This window comes from Pyrgilauda ruficollis, unplaced genomic scaffold (assembly GCF_017590135.1).
Source record: "Pyrgilauda ruficollis isolate IOZ18807 unplaced genomic scaffold, ASM1759013v1 scaffold29, whole genome shotgun sequence".
Lineage (NCBI taxonomy): Eukaryota > Metazoa > Chordata > Aves > Passeriformes > Passeridae > Pyrgilauda > Pyrgilauda ruficollis.
In genome coordinates, this window is record NW_024524266.1 from 3845613 (window position 1) to 3866845 (window position 21233).

The 21233-nt window shown below is 35.2% G+C and overlaps 1 protein-coding gene across 3 annotated transcripts in view; it reads right to left on the reverse strand.

The window, feature by feature from the left end:
- Positions 1-21233, reverse strand: part of NLGN4X (neuroligin 4 X-linked) — a 108170-nt gene that overhangs the window by 12610 nt on the left and 74327 nt on the right. The gene's annotated exons all lie outside the window — the stretch shown is intronic.

A 21233-nucleotide genomic window follows, 5' to 3' on the forward strand; every position in this document is an offset into this window, starting at 1 on the left:
CTAAGGTGAAACATTGACGTTATCCCTGCTGTGTTATCATTCACAGTTAAGTCCTTGTGCTATGTCCATATTACCACATTGAGCCATGTACTCACAGTCCTCTCTTTAACTTCCACAGACCTTTTCCTGTTAGACAACTGCAAAGTCAGAGGTCTATTAGAAATACCTTACAGCATATGGAAGTTTTCAGATGGACATTACTGATTTAGGCACCAGTGACGGCTGTCGAAGACAAAACAAGGACATTGCTTGGCAGGTTTTTTCCAGCTAATTATCAGTTGAGAAAAATTTGCTAGAATGGGGGCCCAGGACACAGGAAATCTATGGTGTGGAAATGAAAGTGTGTGTTATCATAAACCATGTGAGCCTGCTGTAACAACACCTCCATGCTCCTGGCTGGAAGGTGAGTCTTAGGTCCCTACGGGAAAAAACACTTTGCAGTACATTTCCCAGGCTTTGGTAAAAGGGAACAGATCTCTGCACTGGCTGTAATAATTTTTTTGTTTGTAGGAAAAATGAAAATACACATTATGGAAGGTATTTACATAATGGAGGAAGCAGAATACAAATCATATCCATATTGCTAAATAACATGATAAAGCTTTTTCATTTAAAAAGTCTCTACTAATGGAAAGCACAGTCATAAGAATGGCAGCAACCTTTTTTTTTTCTCTTCTGTGCAAATGGAGAAAAAATAAACACTCTTAATCCACAATTGTCTCTATTTTTTTAACAGATGTGTTTTTCTCTTTTTTCACATGCTTTTATAATCTTTATAAGTCTCTCAAAGAAAGAATAACCCACTTGCTGGCTTTGTTGCTGTAGCTCACTGGAATATTCTATAATACTTTATAATTAAGGCTTTATTCAATCAGAACTATGACATTCATTGGATAAAGCGAGTGTTGTAACCTTTAAAGCAAGATGTTAATTAATATTCAGAGCCTAAACCTGTTTTAGTTATACTAGCAGCATCAAACTAAAGCTGTTTGAACTTCTTAATTTTGAATGCTTACCAAATGTTCTAAAAGGTGAACTTGATAAAACTGCAGTCAATGAATATCTAATGTTCAAAAGACGAAGATTTTTTTTTTTTGTTTCCACAGTTGTCTGCTGATTCTCATTAATTGCAAGAACAAGTTTTCTTAATTTAAAAACTAATCACCATGGTAAGGAGTCAGCCCCACATTACACAAACTGAATTCATAAATCTGTCTTTTCTTGCCAAGGCTATATTTTCTTTCATGCTCTGAGTACCAGATCAAAATATTTTTTCAAAGCTATTTGAAGAAATTCAGGCAAATAGTAACTATTTGTCCAGAAATACACAACACTAAGAGTTTTTTGGGTTTTTTCTATATTATTTCAGCGAAGAGAAAAAAAAATGCTTCTTTAAACTGAAGTTCCTGAAATAACTGTTATTTTTCTCTGACTCTATGAAGGAAAGCATTCAAGAAAAATTATTTCATTTTAAACTACTAGATAGAAATAGTCAAGGAGAAAAAGATTGCAAATGGAAATTGCTGGGAATTTTCCTTTTCTATACCCTTTAAAATGCATGTACTCAAAAGCTACATGCTGTCACTTGCACTGTTTTGATAACACAGTGAATACACAAAGCTACACACAAGGCTCCCTTAGATCCCACATAGACAAAAAGAAATCCCTAGCTCTATCTTTAGGGTTGGTTTTCCCATATGCTACAGAAATCTTACTGAGATACTAAGCCCCCACATACTAGTGGTGATATTTCCCCATTACTACTAAAACATTATGCAGAGACCCACTGGAACGCTGCATAGAGTAGTAGAAGAGAAAAATATAGTGGAAGAGAAAAATATCCATAAATCCACTCCAAAGAATTTAATTTTCTTCAGCTCCAGCCTTGTCTAGTGGTTTGAGGCCACCCCCACACATCCCTAGTATGGCTGGCAGACCTTCAAGAGTCAGTCTAAAGAGAATGGGTAGACCGCCCCTCCACTGTACACATTTCATGTACTTTAGTTTACCATGATCAAGCTATTGTCTGGCCCATGGGCTGAATAATTGACTTCTCATGGACACAGTGCATAAGGGGCAGGACATCTTCCAGCTGAGGCTCACCTGGAAGGGCTCAAGTTGTAAGAAACTCTCTGCAATGTGAAACAATATGCAAGGAGTGGTGACAGTACTGAGGTTTTCTGTGGAAATATACTCTTGATCTGAATTAAATAATGAAAGATTAAACTTGATTCTATCATGAATTTTACTAGGTACTACAATCAGTTGTAAAAGTATATCTTGGAATGGAACATACTTTTCTTTGTAAATTAAGTAAATTAAACTTTTCCTTCAACTTCTGCCCTTCACAGGTTTTCTTAAAAACAAAATGTTGAAGTTCTGTGACACAGCCTTCAGACAAAAAATAAAGCCAAACTTAGTAAGAAACATTAAACAGCCAAGATGTCACAACGAGAAATTAATCACCAGGAAATCTGTAGAAAATCAACAAGTTAGTGCATTTTGATCTATTTAAGTCCTTTTCTTAAGCCTCTGCTTCATTTTCAGAGTTCACATTTCTTTTGTCTTTATGCCTTTTCATGACTGCTGTCCAATAGCCTGCTGCAGTTTGTTTGTCAGGCAACATACAAAGATTGATTTGTATAGCAACTGATCAGAATTATGACATAAGCAATACAAATAAGATACTGGAGACTGTGCTTTTGAGAACAATCATGTATTTTTTGTTTACATTTGTGAAATACCACAGTAGGGCCTTTTCAAAGCAAATGGCAAGCATACAGCTGAGCCTTCTTATTTTCTAATAGATTTTGTCTGTACCTATCATATTTACTACTGTAAAAGTGGACCAGTTCAAATGCCAAGTAAAATTCACTGGGGATTATTGAGAACATAGAGACTACAGCTGGTTCAGGAAGACCCTGAAATATAAATAGTTGGAGAATAGAGAAGCATTAGAGGGAATTATCATATAAGTTTGTCCTATGCTTGCCCTTCCCTAACCATTCCCAAACATCCCCTCCCCAATAGTGGCCAGGATGTTTGGCTGGATGATATCTTGGTTGGAATCAATATAACTATATATTTTTTGGGTTTTTTTTGACTCTATGTCTATTAACAGTACAATGTAAACATTACTGAAAAGCTGATGGAACGCAAGATAGAGTGATGGCATCCTTGCCACAGGTTTAGCAGAAAAAAACCCCAAAGTCCTGCAGCATGACTGCCCTATGCAAAGCTGAGTAAGCATCATAGCTGCACCTGAAATTTCTACCTAAAGGGTAAAACAAATGAGAGGACTGTGGACTGGCTATGTATGGTCTGTGCAGAAATAATGTTACACAGAGACTTCTTCGTCCTGAAAACAAAACCACAATGCCTTTCCTTCACCTGCAGATTATTTTGAAATTTGCAGGTGCCCTGTCAAAGCAAACGTTTTAATATTCAGAAACTTGAGAAGTAGGATAGTGTGTGATTCTGAAGCAGCGATCACAAAAGCGAATTTCTGCATGCTATGGCTCTTTACCATATCCAGCTGCAAATAACACTCATTTAAATTTTAACTCAGATTACGGTAAATGAAGAAAAACAAGCACTGAAGATAACTCAGCTTACAGTTTTTATATAAGTGTATAGATTATGTTAAAATATAAAGGCCAGTGATGCTTTTAATTCAATTTTCTAGCTTGGGCTTAAGAAAACTGTCTCTTCTGATTCTGCCTTGATGGATTCTTTTCAATTAATTCTATTGGGAAGATAAACATAAATCTGTTTGTTTAGAAAGAAATTCTTATTACTACATGCAGTACAAAATAATAGGTCAGAGATGGTGAGGTAAGAGTACTTTTGTTTCTATATTGATTTAGTACTGAAACCTGAAATCTATTTTTTTTTACAATTCAGGAAAACATCTCATCTGAAATATATAAAAGTCTTTTGAAAATGTTCTGGATAATAAACGTGCATAAGAACATTTAGCAGTAAAAGAATGAGAAAAGATAACAGGACACATTCTAACAAGATTTAAAACCTAGTTTTATGCATATTTCTAAACAGTAAAAAGCTTCTTAACATAAATTTATCAGAACACCACAGAGATCAACAGTTTCCTTTAGTCAAGCCATTATGACATTCTACAATGAAATGTTTTAAGGAATCTAATTGAAATTAGTACACTAAACTTAAACTGCTCTTAAATTTGCCTTGTTCATTGCAAAATGCTCTGAAGCTATTGCACAATAAAGTTAGGCCAATGAACGTTATCTAAAATATTAGAGATTTAAGATTCACACTATTCAATTCTATTGTTATTATTCATTATGAGTAGCACATAACTCTATAGGAAGCTTTTACCAATCACTAAGAATGTAGATTTTTTAAAAATATGGTATATAACAATGACAGCATCAAATATTTCAAAGCACATTCACCAATCTACTGTCTTCTTACCTACCATTTAACCAAATATTCACAAGTTAAACATGCCATTACATAATATACAATCAATAAAACAGCAGGTTCAGTAAAAAAGATTACTATTGAATACATTGTTAACAGCTTGATTAACAGCAAATTATATCAAGCTAAAATCAATTAATTGCTCTGGGAATGTTATTGCCAGGAAAAAAATATAAAATTGTGTGTTACAGAAGAGACTAATAAATATCTGGTGTCACCAGCCTACAATTTGAAAATATTTCATAGTCACTGATCTAGATGGTCAAATCCAAAGGTATTTAACAAGAAAAATATGCAATGACTACCTATGAAGCACTAATGCAGTTTCACACTCTTTCCTCTCAGATGAGGAAATACGAAAAAACAAGCACCAGGAAAATTATAGATTGAGACAAAGCACAATTAGTGAAAGAAACAGAAAAAAAGTAACAAAAGGAAAGGACAACATTTGACACCTCCCAAAAGCAGAGTGAAGCCTTGCCAGTCTCTGAACAACAGTTACTTGGAAGTCAGACCCATCCCACTTCTTCCTCTGGCATTGTGTGATAATACAGCATGGGACATCTGCTTGGTCAATGTGGGTCCACTGTCCTGGTTCTTGCTCACCCTCCCAAACTGTTGTCAACCTCCAACTTACTGTCTCTGGGTAGCATGGGAAAAATAAAAAACTTTGGATCTGTGTAAGCACAGTTCAGCTACAACCACAATAGCAGTCTGTTATCAACACTATGTTAGATATAGGCACAAACCACAGCATCATATGAGCTGCTCTGAAGAACCTTAATTCAGTCCTTAATTCCCACCTTGGAACCTTAATTCTCACCTGTCCCAGTGTAATATTCTATAGCTATGGCACAATCTCCACTTCTAAAGTGATGCCGTTTGGTTTTTTGCCTTTTTTCTTTTGTGTGTTCTTTGTATTATTCCACATATATTTGTAACTCTGTCACCTATTGTATTAGTAGCTACTTTTCCCAGTACTTTTCCATGGCCTTTCCCTCAGCAGAAAGACAAAACAAATTCCAGAGCTCAAAGCCCTGGGATGTACAAGGTCCCAGTGCTATCTTGGCTCTACCTGAGAGCCAAGGCTGAGAAAAACTCTTTGAGACACATTGTCATGGACAGAGCACAGCCAGTGTTGAAGGGGGGCTCCAGAGTAGGGGCTTGGAATTGCATCACCACTTGTCCTCCTAACTGGTGCTTTTTATCAATTATGCTAATTTCTTAAAACCTGTACATGTGTACTCATCCCTGTAGGGGCAGACTTTTGTGGACATCTTTCCATAACTGCTCCTGAACGTCTTCAAATAAAGATCCCCTTTTATATCCCCTCATTACTAAAATTATGTCAAGTTTCATTTCCAGGTTGGGAAAAAGGCACTTTGTATGTCATCCAGACAAGGTGTGCTGTAGGTCTATGAAAGCTAGAAATTATTTTATTATTTTCATTATAAAATATAGATGAAACTTAGATGAAACTAAGAGTAAATTAATATACTTTTGATTTTTTAAATTAAACAATCAATATTATTATGAGACATCTGTAGCTGTATATCCCTAAAAGAAAAATAAGACACAGAAATTTTACATATTTTAAAGACATAAAAAGACATTAGGTGTACCCCTAAAAATGACAGGAAAGTTAACCTGCATGACATAAATGAAAAGCACCAGCTTTAAAAACAGCAAGGGGAATTTTATCTTTAATTATCAGCTTCAAAAGGTTAGAATCTTTCAAACAAAAGGGTTATGGGATATTAAGTGTAATTTTTTTCTTTGTAGGAAAAACACCAATTGACCAGACTGACAATATTATTGCATTAATATACTGGTGTCAAAACCCAAGCGCTTACAAGCTGCTGTGAAAATGAGAAAGAAAAGGTTCACGATGTTAATGTTAAGAACTTCATGAAGTAATCTTTTTCTCTTCTGTATTTAAGAACTTGCCCAACATATTTTATTGCTTTTATACAATATTACTTTTAAGAGAAATAAAATTTCTAACCCCTTACCACCAGCAACCATTAGACCAGGCTGCTCAACCTGGTCACATCCAACATGGCCTTGAACACTTTCTGAGGTGGGCATCCACAGCTTCTCTGGGCAAACACTGGACTTACTTTAATCCAGTGCTTCAGCACACTCACAGCAGGGAATTTCTTCCTAATTTCTCCTCTTCCAGTTAAAAGCAATTATCCCCTGCTCTATCACAACACCTTGTGAAAGATCCTGTCCAGGTTTCTTGTAGCCCCTCTAGGTACTGAAAGGCTGCTACAGGATCTTCTCAGAGCCTTCACCTGTCCAGGCTGTGTAACTAACTCTGTCAGTCTGTCTTTATAGGAGAGGTACTCCAGCTCTCCAATCATCTTCATGGCCCTTCTCTGGACTTTTTCAGACAGATCCATGTTCTCCTTAAGTTGGCAGCCCCCAGAGCTAGGCAGAGTATTCCAGGTGAAGTGAAAAAAATAGTAAAAAGCAAAAATGCAGCATTTAGCGAAAACTACACGCCTACTAGGTTGCCAGACATCATGAACCAGTTAGAAAATGAAACATGATTTCAGATAGCAGACTTCTGCAAGGACTGACCACAGGGAAAAGGGTGGTGCTTAACAAGTGATCATGAGCAGGGGTCTCACTTGCTTCTTTTCCATGGACAATCCTCACCCTCTTAGGCACCACTTTCTGTTGCAAGACATAATGAGTTACCTCACTATGCTGTGTTGCTTCCTCTTCTCAGGGTTATATATATATATATAACCCACTTTTTATTGCTGTCATAGCCTCAGTAATCCAATCATTTAAACAGAGATCAGGATATCTTAAAGTATGTTTTGCTATTCTAAGTAAAAGCAACTCTACAGAAACACCAAGCAAAACATCTATAACTATGATTTTTGTCAGAAGACTTTGATAAAGTGGAGTCATAAATTAAACAAGTTTTTTTTTTTTTTTTGTAATCTGAGACATTCCTTCAACTTGGGAAAAAATATTGAAGATAATAATATGTTATGCTCTAATCAATGAAAACATGCAGTTGCTTGTTTGTTTTTAGCACATTTTATCATATGTTTTCCATAAAGCTCTGAATAAATTTGGAAGTTCATGATTAGTCTTGTCCTAAGATATTATCATAACAGGTGAAATATTATTTCTGTTTTGTACCAGTTTTGGCCAAAATCGGATTATTTAAAAGATTTGACTTTGCAATTCTTAGAATTCTTAATCACTTGGAGATTTTGCAAGGCATTCAGTTAGGCTTATTCTCAAAAATACTATATAAATGCATAAATGACCAACATAAAAATATGATATATAAATAACAATATAACCATTAAAGTAAATTGGCAGGTGGAAATGACCACTATTCTATGAAATGTGGTCCTGATGGGAGACTGTCCTACTCATTGTTCACTTTTTATTATCTGGCAGTATTTTTCTCTCTGTATGCTATTTTTCATGGCATTGGAGATGTAATTTGATTTTAAAAGTTGTAATAACAAGGGAGTTAAAACTTATCCTTTAAAATAAGATGAAAGAACCAACATTTAAATTTTGGACATTTTAATGAGTCACTTGTTGATAGCTGAATTTGTGGTACTATAGTTACCATTTCATAGGCATCACACAAACTTCCTTAAGTGGTATATAACAGCTTCCTAATAGAATTACTTATGGCCTTTAGGGAGGAATTAGATTTTCAATTATTACATTCATAATTTAGAAAAGGAAATGTTGATTAAATTTGTTAAACTTAATGTTCCAGCTAATGTGGGATTTTCTTCACTATTTATTCTTGGGTTTGGGTTTTGGTGTTTTCTTCTGTGCTTCTCTGATTAATAATATATGTTTTATAGCATTAAATCAATATAAAGGTTAACAGTAATGAATTACTATAGTCCTTTTTATTTGTTTGGTTTTGTTTTGTTTTGTTTTTTTTTTTTTATGAACCTCAGGATACACTTTGCTTGTATTGATTTGCAGACCATGTGAGAAAACTTGAATAAAGAATACTTGAATAGAGAGACTAAGCTAGAATTGTCTTTAGAAAAATTGGATTTCTAAGTATCTTCAAATTATGCTCTAGCTCTTAATTTTTATTCCAGGATGGATTCAGTTTTGGTGATGTCTGAGAGACTATTGGAAATGATGAAATGAGAATTCCCAAAGATTTTTGGGATACCCTCCGCCTGGTCTCCTCAATGCTCACTGCTGTCATACTCAAAACAACACATTTCAAAAGCAAAGAATGCAGTCCTTAATCAGTTGCTATATAATCTTCACATTATCAATAATTTTGCCTCTCAGTATGTGGTATGAATTGTAGGAAGACCCTACTCACAGGGGCGAGCTTTTGTAAAGGAAGATTAGTCTCCAGAAAATCTTCTATTACAGAGAGTGGCAGGAGAGAAAGAAAAAAAAAAGAACACCCCACCTTTTCTAGAAGCCAAATTAAAACATTGAGTCACAGTCTTGCTCTGATCAGCCACTAAGTAATCACTCTTCACAAGACAAGAAATCTTTAACAGGAATTATCTTTAAGGGCACGACAAGCACCACCTCAGCTCCTCCTGATAAGTGCCACCAGGGGTGCAAGGGAGGCACCTGCAGAAGGGTGTTAGACAGGACTCGTCTTCCAATCCAGCAAGGTGGTGTTGAAAGAGCAGGGAAGAAGATGATCAGTTACTACTCTAAAGAAAGTAAAAGAAAGATGGAAATTACAGAGAACCCACTTGGGAAGCAGTGCAGGTCAGAGGGATGGCTGCACAAACTGCTGCTGTCTGTCAGGGCTGAGCGAGGTTGTGACAGCATTTCCCAAGCTTTGGTAATTTGTACTACCCTCTTTTTTTAAGAAAATGAAACATTCTATCAAAATCTCCCAGATGAATCTTTTTTCTGTGGAATCAGTCCAGCTCTCCTGGCATCAGCTGACATGCATTAGAATAGCAAACACTCTTGATTCACCTGCACTCAATATATCACTATTAAAATTGTGTGTTGCTGCTAATTTCTACTCCAAATCATCCTCAATGTGCTTGAAGGCAACTGAGATCCTCTACAAAACAAGCAAAGCTAAGAGCTCTCAGGGCTCCAATTCCAGCACAGTAGCTATAAGAATATGATAATTATCAACTAGCAGTAGAAGGCATAAATGTTAAAGAAAGAAATCAGTCTGAAGCAAAAGAAATTATGGATTAATTTTACAAACTGGTAATATGATGGTATCCAGATTTTACTTTGGTTACTCCAGTGAGAAGAAGACAGATCTTCTGAAATGATTCTTCATAGCAGATATATCTGAGATGCCTGAAAAGTTTTGATTTAATTTGTTTATAAAGCCAAAAATATTTATTTCCTAGAATGATTCTGATGCTTTCAAATTGTTTAACATAGGAAAAGATTAAGAGAGACAGTTCTAAAAGATGTATTAAATATACAGAAAAGCCCAAATTGCTTCTGGATTTGCACACATGAATCTTATTTTATGAAATGTAAATGCTGAGTATATGGACTTTGTTGTCTTCATCCTGAATTCTTCTGGTTATGAAACAGATGTTATTGTGAAGAAAAAAAATGTTAGACACTGCTAAATATTCATGTTTTGAATGTTTCAAAATAGTATTATAAAACCAATAATTTTCTATTTATTATTTTCAACAAGTGAATGTAATAGAAATAATCACTTCTTTAGAAACCAGTTCTGAGGGCTAGGAATTCACATTCTGCAGTTTTGGCCAAGCTCTTTAGGCGGGTTTCTACATCTTCATACTTCATATTTCTCTCTATTATCATGTATTCAAGAACATAATCCTAAAATTAAGAGACTCTGAGAGCGAGACCCTCTGAGAGTTAATGAAAAGAAATCATTAACCACATTAAAAGCACATCTGCTGCATGTTATCTGTCCCTAGATTAATGTTCAGCAGAAGGAAGAATATCTAGGAATGACCAGACACAACATTTTTTGTTCCGTTTCATTCTATCCTGCTTCTGACAGAATAGAATTCTGACAAGAATGCTGACAAGAAATACAATACAATGCTGTGAAGTATTAAATAAACTGAGGGGGAAAAAAAAGCACTGGGAATTCATTTTCATATTTGAATTCTCAGAAGTCACTGTTTCTCATCTGTCTAGATAAAGCATTGATAGGAGTGAAATTATTCCTCCCAGTGAAGAAAAGCAAAAGTGAGGGTGACTGTGTACAAAAGTTTCTTCAAGTTACATCATTAGAGACAAAATTAAAGTATTTATTCATATTTAAGCTTGTACTTTGTTGAAAGTTTTTAGTAAATCTAGTTATTGTTGACCCTTTATTCAAAAAATGCATTTCTTTCTTCTCTTTACCTTTTACAGAAGAGTAAACCAGTAATTTATTTCTTCTGCAGTATGAGCCTATTAAAATGATTATTTACATTCATACCTTACTATTAAAATGGAGCAATTTTGTGTTGCCTAGATACAGATCAGAAGGCTACCTTATATAACTAATACACATGAACAAACAAAGCAATCAAAGATGAAAATTATTCTTTATTCTAGTATTTTCTTTAACCTTCTTTGCTCTTTTTTGTTACCATTGTTTGTGACAATGAAAACATTCTTACTGAAGATACCTACAACTCCAGCAGGATGATATGGTCTTTCTCTTACATTTAAAGCATTTCACCAGCTCTTTCTTAAATGGATTATTGTGTCCATTCACTAGACTTTTGGTACAAAGAAGACAATGAACTATGGCAATCAACATTTCTAGCTTTACTTACTGGTCTGGTTTTATCTGGACACAAATATGACTCAAAGCATCTTGCATCTTGCATCCATGCAACTCACACAACTATCTAAAGTTGTGTTTTCCAATTAAAAATTTATAATTTTAAAGAAATACTGTTCCTCCAAACCTGTTCTTATTTAAAATGACCATCATAAAGTGAAAATTAATAGATTAATATATTATTTCACTAATGTTCTCAGAACTTCATAACTTATGGGTATTACACAGAAATTGTAATTCCCTCTCTTCTTTTAACTTGAACTGTACTTTTGCCTATGTTTATCTACATTTTGGTCTCCAGTGGATTTTTTATACTAACATAACCACACAAGCACACACGTGTGTGTGTGTTTCATTAAGTACAAACTGACAAATACAAATCTATCTTTTGTCAAACATTTCAACCCAATAAGTGATATTTATTGCTAGAAAAAGGAAATGTAACAAAAAAAAAATTACTAAATGTGAGAAAGTTGCAGAATCTACTTTCTGGACTGTCTCACAGTTTTGGTTTGCTGTCTTTTTTCCCATGGGAATTTAAATAATAATACAAATGAAACATAAATTAAAAAAAAAAAATTATTTGCTCAGTTTAAATTATTTTCGCTTCTCTGAAAGTTTTCAATTATTCATGCACACAGCTACCATTTGCTTCTTTGTCTTATGGCCTCATGATTTTTATAGCCTGTCTGAAGTCACCCCAGTTCACCAGAAAGATAAATTTCTATCCCCCACTGGAATATCTCTTTTGGGGATGAGTAAGTTTGTAAAATAGGTTTCTACATTTTGTATGAATACTGTCAAGGTAAGATGAGAAATAGCTGTTTTTCACACTGCCTGCTCCAGAATGCACGCCTTACCAGTTCCTAAGGGGAGGCTCCCAGCAGTGTCTGCTTCCTGTAGGATGGTTGCTTTGTCTTAATTAGGAAAAACTTGACTAAGGAAAAGTCAGTCTTTCCTATGGTCTATAGAGCTGCCTATCTTTCTCCACTGCCTACCTTACTAATAAACACTATTTTTGTAGAATAGACACTAAATATGAAGTCAGGCATCCGCAAGGACTGTAGAGATAGTGTTTGGGTTTAACATCTAATCAAACACAAGTAACCAATAGGCAGTGCTACCAAATAAACATCCCAACATCACTACAAACACCTAAATTAAACTTTCCAGAAAGGATTTCCAGCACTGCTTACTATAGAATACGTTCTTTAAAAATAATTTTCAGACTATTTTTAGAAAGCTCGTTTTAAATCCACACACTTTGTAATATACAGAGGGCTTTGTTTTCACAATGCAAATATATACAGAATACATGAATAGAAGTTAAAAAGGTAGTGGCAATTGCTATTTTACCTAACAATTAAATAAACTTTTAACTTAGCCTGGCTAGTGTGTTCCTTTATGTAAGCTGGTGAGTTGTTTGCCACCATCTGCTGAATTTGTTGCACTATGAACAATTTTGCTTGCGTGCTACTTTGGAATCAAAGCAATGACTCACAAGCACTGTTTGTCTGTTTGTGACAATCAGTCTTTGTACTGGTATTCTTACTGAAGATATCAGGGCTCCCAACAGGATGCAGAATTTTTTATGGTGCCTTTTTCATTCTCTAACTATTTCATGGCAGGTCACCAAATATGTTTCTAAGTGGGTCATTCAGCCCATTCACAGTTTTAATTTTTTTTTTCCTCTATTTTTATCCAAGGCTCTTAATCACATCAATATCCTCCTGAGAAAGAGCTTTAGGGACATAATATCAGTGCAGATATATTTTTGTGTTTAGTTTGATACCAAACATAGCATCTGAGAATGAAGACTAGAAATCAGGAAAATACCCAACTTCCTGGCCAGAAGTTCAGCATATTATTAATGTTTTCTTGTTCTGAAATATTTAACATGCACATCCACAAACACACAAACCCACACACGTATTCAAAATACCCCCTAAAAAGCATAAATCTCAATATACACAATCATCATTATAATGAGAAAACAGATGGATACAAGGCTCTTCATTTTCAAAGGATGATCTGAGAATTTTTACTTCCTTGTTAGTGAACCATTATTATTGCTTCTAGGGTCTTAAATTTTAGGTCATATCCATTCTATTTAACAGAACTTTTGAGCTACACAGAGGGATAGAAATCTGAGTGTCAAGTTGCCTTGTACTTCCAGGCTCACAGCTTTCTAATTTCATAATTTGGATGTAAAAAAAAAACAAACCCTGTTTACCCCAAATTTTAGAACCTAAGACTAATTTCATATCCAGCGAAATAGATTGCGTAAAATTGGGTTAATTCTTTTAATTAACAAATTTTTTTTTTGACAGATTAATATCAAGGGATTTTGTCTTAAATTACCAGAAGTCTATGTCAGTGTTTTTTCTGTTATTGCTCAGATAATTAAGGTTGCAGAAAGTACAAGAGCATGAATCCCTACTGTTTTGCTCTTCTGGAAAGGAACTGATGAAAAAGGTGTAGCAGAGACATACAGCTGTGTATAAATTCTCTCTAGTCAAACTAGCCTCAGCTGCCTGTAGGTCTGCAGAACAGTTTCTTTGATAGGATTACTTTTATCTCACTCGGTCCTGCCTTCTCTTCACCTCTTATCTCTTCCCAATGTTTTGGATTTTTGTCTGTTTGGTTGGGTTTTTTATTTGTTTATTTTTCATTTGTTTGGTTTTGTTTCATTTTATTTTTGTTTCATGTCATGGTAATTTATTGGTGCCCTGCCTCTGAAAGTAAGAAAATACAATTACCCTTATTTTGCAAATGAAGAAACTCGAGTAGGGAAACTAAAAACCCAAGACACAGAAAACCACTTTTAGAATTAATAATGGAATAAAGAAGAATATGGCTTTCAGTTCTAATTCAGCATGTTGCAAAGCAAATGTTTTCTTCAATGAAAATAAATAGAAAAGCACAGATGATAAATCTTACAGATGACTGATCTAAAGGGGATGAAGCACCCAGGCAGCAAGATATAAATACACTTAGTATTCTGCTCTTTTTCCTTCATATGAAAACTCTTTATCCAGAGCAAAGCCTAGATTTACACAGGAGCATGGAATGGAAGCCATAGCTTTGGAATGTATGTGAGTGTGAGAGGAGCAATGGGCAGTAACCCATAAATCAATGACTAGAAAAGCCCCAAGGGGCTGGAGTTTTTTTAGAGCAACTGAAGAGAAGATTCCAGTGTGATAAACTGATGCTATCTTTGGATATTTAAGGAGGAAGCAGTTTGTAAGAAAAGAGAGATGACTTCATCCTTATGAGGAACACTGTAATCCATTCTGAGGTTTTTATTTTAAGAGATTAATAGTGTGGATGAAGAATGAGCCAAAAAATGCAGGATTTTAGGAGAATAGAAAATATGATTCATCTCTCTTAGTTTCAAATATTATCAGTGTAGAGAGCTGAGTTAGATCTTTAGGTGTCTCTTTAATCTTAAGGGTAACAAGCACCTACTACATCTAAGGCATACACATATAATGAAATTGCATTCTTTAGATTTTGGAATCCAGGTCTGCCGAGGTTTTGCAAAAAGATTGAGGTAGAACTTAATTCCAATGTAAAAATACATTTATGATTACAAAAACTCACTTATTTGCCAAGGAAAAGTCTCAAAAACAACAACAAAAAGGCAGTAAGCTAAACAGACAAATTCAAATGAGATATAAACATGGAAGGTTTTTTCAAAACAGCAAGTACTGTTAATACTCTAATCTAAAGGTGAGCACATGATGTCTATGGAACCCTTCTAAGAACATATCTAGTAGCAGAAAATCTATGTGAGGAATTATTTTATTTCATAAAAAACACCTCTGCCTACTGAAAGGCAACTTTGAAAATGTTATGACTATACCGGCACATTTTCAACACACACAGATTATCTTTCAATCCACCAATAAAGAAGGGAAGTGAAGTTTACGTTCTAGTCTGGGACCAAGAGATGATTAATTTTAAATTTCTGCAGACCCCTAAAAAAGTACATATAAATCCCTGTGTACAACTACTGAATGGTACAACTAACATTGAACTCACCATCATCAGTTACTGGGGAATATCCTTACAGTGAGAATTAGGTTGGCAGCACTAAGCGAAGTTATAGCATAAGAAATCCCCCATCAGATTTGACCCTTTCATTAAGCATTTCAATTTCCTACATAGATGGAAGCTTCTTTTCTTACAAGAAATTATTCTTTTTTCCCTTCCATATTTCTACTAATATGCAACTATTTCATTTTTAAGCTATATTTTTCCTGACCAAATTTCCCTTCCCTTCCCTTCTACTATTGATTATGTCAGAAGCCGGCCACTGGAATGTATTCAGTTTCACTTCCAGAAACAGAGGCAGATGATCACAATGTTGTGAATGGATACTGCTGTTGGTCTATAATAAAACAGCGATTTTCACATGACAACTTCTAATCACCCATACAACAAAACAGAATAGATTATGCATTCATCGTGTCCTTGTTTAAGATGGCAGTTCAGCTGCCTTACCTTATGCCATTAAATCAACAGTTCTATAAGAAGTTGTGCTTCTCTCAAAATCTCTGAAAGATGTTGTCTTGTCATTACAGCAAAAAAACCAAAACCAGTAATTCCATCTAGGGGGAAAATTGTAGGTTTCATAACAAAGTGGATATTAGCTTTGCCTATGATTTCCTCTGAACGCATACTACAGCTAACCAGGAAAACTGGTGTCCTCTACAGGGATGCTGAATTACCACAAGTGTAGTTGAGGATTACTTTCTTCTAATGATGACTCAATTTTTATAAAACATTAATCACATTTTGAGAAAAAAAGAGAAAAATTCATATACTAGGTTTTTAACATTTCGGGGTAATTGGAGGAGGGGGACAGAAGACCATATTCCTTTCAAATCAGTAATTTTTATTAATAGAAACACTGTAACACATTCTATGTTGCTACTGAGACATGAATATACCAGAATTAATAAATATAATATTGATATGCTATGCATGTTCATATTTATATATTCCTCCTGCCACTGTGGCAAACAAAAATATTTTACACAGAAATTTTCCCTTTCCTAGGAGATTTTTCGAGAAACAGAACTTCAAACATATAAATAATGATTTAACTTAAACAAGGCACAATTATGAAAACAGCTACACCATAAATGTAAATCACCGAAAAAAAAAAATGGTTAAATCTGTATGTTAAACTAGATTTCAACTCTTTCAAAGAACCAACGGATGTAGACACGTGTCATGGAGTGAAGAACAGAGAAAAAATAATTAATTTTTAACCAGCATTTCCAGTGTCTGCAGTAACCAAATCTGTGTCTGGCAGTAACCAAATCTATGAGACTTCAGGAGAAGCACCACAGCACAACATTCCTTTCAGAGTAAACTTTGCCAGTGTAAAAAGTTTCACAGGTAGGTAAATGGGATCACAGGAATGAACAAATGAGAATTATTCCTAAGAAAATAACACAAACTTGAAAGTTCATAAAAAGTAATATTAGTGTTGAATGAAAATTCCAATGAAATACTGCAATCATAATACACCCATGCAGAATACAGTAGCATATGTGTTGTGTATATATATATATATATGTATTATCTCTTATATAAGATGCATTTTACATTTGAGATAATGACATTTGTGATATTACTAAGTTGCCATGATAAGCCCTAAACAGAGGGGAGTCAATGGGAAGGTCAGTATAAAATCAACAATTTGGAAGTAAACTCTGACAAGAGAAATAACTATAAATACATCAAGCAAAAGTATCATTAACAGCACAATGACGGTTTTGTACAGATCCCATTATAGAAGAAGACTATATCCCTCAAAATTCCAGGAAAAATTCTTGCAAAACTATTCCTCATGAGTGGTAAACAACAGTACATTATTTATATTCCAGATTTGAGTTATGGGCAAAAGGGAGAACTTGGAAGAACTTCCTCTCATCCACAGCAGTATTAAAACCTCACTTAAATTACAAAATGTATAATTTTAACCATCATGATTTAATTTGCTTTTGCTCTCAAAAGGTTGCAAAAGAAAATAATAGATGGGATACTATAAACTGCACTTTGAGGCAATAGGCACTGTCATTGGACTGCTTTTAGTGGCCTTTCATGTATTTTTTTTTTCCACGTCTCTCTCTCTCTCCCTCCTAGTTATTCCCATGAATGCTAGTTTCTGAGTTTTACTAAAATGATCTAGAAAATCCTCTCAGTGAATAGCTTTATATTGAGAACTGAAAGAGATCTTACTTCTTAAAGGATCAGGCAGTATCTAAATAGGGATTTCAAAAATAGCAGCTAGCCATTAATATAAATACTTACCTGCTTTAAATTTTGTCCCTAGACTTCAGACAGATAAGTTGAGCAATTTGTGAGAGAAACTGTAATTATCCCTCTATCACAGAAAAAGCAATGAGACATAACTGTGCAACATGACAAAACTGAACTTTGGATCCTTTTATCCTTTTGCGAATAAATCCAAGATCAAGCCTAAGTCTGCAAATCTTTGGAAGTGAGCCCCATTCTCTCAAGCTTCACTGAAAGGGTGCTCTTCAATGGCATAAATCCCACATCCATGTAAGTCCCTACAAAGATGCCCATTGACTCAAGAAGACTTGGATAAAATAAACAAAATAACAGATGCAGTGGTTTTCATTCAGGATAAACTTCCTTAAAACAACTGAGAGTTTCATTTAAAACTGTGGATAAAAAAAAATTAAGCACCATAAATATTGGTAACATGAACTATGCACGAGGACTACACAGAATTACCTATTGATGAAGAATTATCATATTATTAGCACAGGACCATTCCATTAAAAGATGAAATTAGAGCTTTAACAGATTGTTCTATGGCATTATGTAGAGCACCAAATATTTGAAACATCTCTTCAGCTCTCAGCAGAAGTGCACTCTCAACAGATGACACAGGAGTCAAAAAAGCTAAACACCATGCATCAAAATGTCAATGTCAGTTCAAAGCCCCATAAAGACTGGAAAAGAAATTTCTTGCCCTGAATATTGAAAAATGTGAGACAGTTAAAACTTTGAATATAGTTTTGATGTGTTCCCAGTCATTTTGGGAAGTAATTTTTGTTTTATTTCAAGCATTTTTAACATAGAAAGTGACAATCAGATTGGAAATGTTGCATCTTCAATTGTTGCTTTTTTTTCAGATTTTTTACCATCCTTTTCTGCTTATGACTTTTCTTATGCATACAGTCTGAACACACACAGAGCAAGCAATGAGGACACAGAGCTGAATTCTCTTCTCTACAGTGGGCCTCAAAATGCCTAGATTGATGAAAATGATGTATCTACCTAAGCACAAACAGAGGTATTAAGGTATCATAAGAGCTTAACCAAACTTAGAAACTTCAGGGAAGATTTTAAGAAGAGGATTCCTCTTCATCTAAGTTTACTAAAGTTAAGAACCTTGCTGAATTTTATAAGCTAGCTTTTTATTTTAGTCAGTCAATGGAGACTGCCTAATGACAGCTCTGCCCATTTTTTTAAGATGTGATAAGGGTTATTAGCCTCTGTTTTAGTTTTTCTGTGCTGCAGTTAACAGCAAGGGGTTTCTACTAGATTCTTAAAATTTCTGAAGCTGATGGTAGAGTGAAAATACATCAGTGTTGTATGAGCATCTTCAGTTATAAACGTAGAATTTATACAATGAGTTTTATACAGGATCTTCAGAGTTCTCACAAACTCCAGTACTGGATAATATAGCCAAAGGACTGGAAGTTTTAATACACACACACAACTATATATATATATATATATATACATATATAAATCTGAAAAGCTGAAATGGGAGCGGGGCTATTCCTTTACAGTTGGGTTTTTTACCTTTGCTTTAGATTAACTCTTATATTGATAGAAGTTGTCTCACTCTTGAAGATGGAATACAAATTTGTCCAAACAATTCATTCATGCATTTCAAACCTGCAAACAAATTTTACTGCAAGAAACAGATGATTCTCTGAGATTGTTGGAAAACCTGCTGTGCTCAATGGTAGAAAATTATTTCTACTATGTACACAGGACATTATCAGCAACATTTCTCATTTGAGTCTTAACTGACACTAGAAAGTAGTAATATACACACTTAACAATAATGACATTTGGATGTCTATTCCATATCCACTATTAGAGGTCTTTAAGCTTAAAAGTCATTTTGTTCTCGCTTAACTTTTTTTCTCTGGTAAAAATGCTTATTTCAATTCCCACTTTATTTGCTGCCTAATCCCTCACAAATACTCATGGTCAGATTATTTCTATATTTAACTGACTTCCACAGAAAACAAAGCATTACCAATGCCCTCTGATTCACTGCAGTATTGTGCTCTCATAGTGAAATTGTTACACAAACCTATACCAAAGATTAAATGAATGTAACATTGGCAGGACTTTTAAAAAACTTATGGTGGAAGAGATATTGTTATATTCTCACATTATCTTTCCAAAAGTGTTTTTCCATAGGAGACTCTTAGAAGCCTCCTGTAAATTATTAATTATTATATATTTTTATGAATAAATATATGAAAATGAGAGAAATAGCAAAGTCTTTCAGCTTCTTTAACTGTGTACTTGATATTTTATAAAATGAATTACTTGTAACTCTTTGAGAAAAGTCTTTTAAACAAAGAAAAATTACATGAGAAAGACATAATGTTATTAAATCATTCATAAGTGGAAAAAAGGTACATATCTTACTGTTATAAGAACAAAGAACTTGTATCTTTCCCTTTCTCAATAAACACATCATGAGGTGGGTGAGCAACTGGCCCACAGGTCAGGCACAAAGTGTTACAGTGAATGGGGTGACGCACTGGTGACCTGTCACTAGCAGGGTCCCACAGAGCCTGTTCCTCAGCTCTGTGCTCTTCGTCTTCATGACTTGGTTGCTAGACTTGAAGGGATACTAAGTTCACAGGCAGTGCAATGCTGGGATGAGGTGTTGACTCCCTCAAAGGTGGGGAGGGAGGCCCTGCAGAGTCCTTAACAAATCAGAGAGCTGGGCAATCACTAACCATAAAAAGTTCAACAAGGGAAGTGCCAGACTGTGCACTTGGTATGGGGCAAAGCCTGGATGTACAGACTGGGAAAAGAGATGCTAGAGAGCAGTGCTCCAGAAAGGAACCTGGGGTCCTGATCTCGTTTGAGTTTGAGTTTCTCGTTTGAGAAAGCTAAATATGAATTAGCAGTGCCCTGGCAGCCAGGGGGCCAACCGTGTCCAGGGGGGCATCAGGCACAGCATGGCCAGCTGGGCAAGGGAGGGGATTGTCCTGCTCTGCTCGGAGCTGGGGACAGTTTTGGGTGCTGCAATAAAAGGAGAACATTAAACTATTAAGAGAGTGTCCAAAGGAGGGCAATGAGGATGGTGAAAAGCCTTGAAAGGAGGGCATATGAAGAGAAAGTCACTTGGTCTTTTTAGTCTGGAAAAGAGGAGACTGAGGGGAGACCTCACTGCAGTTACAGCTTCCTTGTGAGGGTTAGCAGAGAGGCAGGCACTGATCTCCTCTCTGTGGTGATCAGCGACAAGACCCAAGGGAGTGGCCTGCTGTTGTGTCAAGGGAGGTTTAGGCTGAATATTAGAATAAGGTTCTTCACCCAAAGGGTGGCTGGGCACTGGAACAGGCTCCCCAGGGAAGTGGTCACAGCACCAAGTCAGACAGAGTTCAAGAGGCATTTGTAGACACTCTTGAGCACATGGTCTGATATTTATTGTGGTTTTGTGCAGGGCCAGGAGTTGAACTCCATGATCCTTGTGGGTCCCTTCCAACTCACAAAATTCTGTGTGATTCACTGTGACTTATCTTTCGTCACCTCTTGCTTTTTTGTAATGTCAAAGTATTGTTATATGCAAGCAGCACTGAATTTTTATGGTAGACATGCTTTAGAAACATCTGAAGAGCAAAGATTTGCTATAACACTGAAAAAAAATTGATAAGCTGCTTGTATCAAAACAGAAATACACTTTGTTTTTTTGTTT